Source organism: Charadrius vociferus, unplaced genomic scaffold, assembly GCF_000708025.1.
Source record: "Charadrius vociferus isolate BGI_N301 unplaced genomic scaffold, ASM70802v2 scaffold567, whole genome shotgun sequence".
In the NCBI taxonomy this organism is placed as follows: Eukaryota; Metazoa; Chordata; class Aves; order Charadriiformes; family Charadriidae; genus Charadrius; species Charadrius vociferus.
In genome coordinates, this window is record NW_009649304.1 from 595,201 (window position 1) to 596,118 (window position 918).

Sequence of the window (918 nt, forward strand, 5' to 3'; positions counted from 1 at the left end):
TTCTCCAGCTCCAGGGCTGCCGTCTGCTGGGACCTCTGGGCCTCCGCGCACTTCGCTTCGCTCTCTTCCAACTGGGAAAAATTGAGGGAGACCATCATGAAAGGAGCGCTGCAGAAGCCACGTGCTGCCGATGCCATTCCCCTTGCCGCACAGCCACGGCCATTTACACTCCACCCCCAGAGCATTTTCCCCTCTTAATGCACAGGGAAACTCAACGTTTTAAAATCTGTGCTGCTCTCCAGACCGTCTGCTCCTGGTTTACAGCGAAAAAGGCGCCCGTGGCAGCTCACGGCACAGCTACCATGGATCCTAACGCCACTGACCGTCCCGCCGAGCGCTGAAGTCAGCGCCTCGATCTGCACACCCACCCTTGGCACTGCCACGGTGAGGTAGAGCTGGGATCATTAATTTGCAAAATTATGTGAATTACACGTAATTCCTGATTAGAGCAATTCATGATTCGGAGTTTGCAAATGGGCTTTTCATGTGGCACAAATTGCATTTGCAAATACACATGAAATATCACATTTATAAATGCTAATTTGCTCTTGGTTTTTATAGCTCAGCCATTAAGATCACAATGATCTTAAATTGGCTGCAAACAGCTGGAAGATGTGGCGTCATCCCAAAACCTCACACCGCCGGGACGGAGGAGTTTACGTAGGTTGTACCTGAACATCCAGTTCCTTCCCTTGCTCGTTTGGGTTTCTTTCTTTTCCTTATGAAAAAGAACACTGAACCTCTCCATTTGCTGCTCATTTCCCGCGCCCCGTCCCCGCTCCCTGCCAGAGGACACAGAGCTCCCGCGGGCGACAGGAACTGCTGCGCACCACGGTGAGAATTTGAGCATTTTAGGCTATTTTCTCAGGGTTTACTCATCTTTTTTTACTCTCTCCCTCAAAAAAAAAAAAGGGGGGG

General features: G+C 50.4%; 2 protein-coding genes across 2 annotated transcripts in view; both read right to left on the reverse strand.

Annotated features, from left to right (window-relative positions):
• LOC104290097 (beta-crystallin B3-like) overlaps positions 1-918 on the reverse strand; it is a 369,903-nt gene that overhangs the window by 195,765 nt on the left and 173,220 nt on the right. The gene's annotated exons all lie outside the window — the stretch shown is intronic.
• Positions 1-918, reverse strand: part of MYO18B (myosin XVIIIB) — a 76,246-nt gene that overhangs the window by 30,792 nt on the left and 44,536 nt on the right. The window lies entirely within an intron of this gene.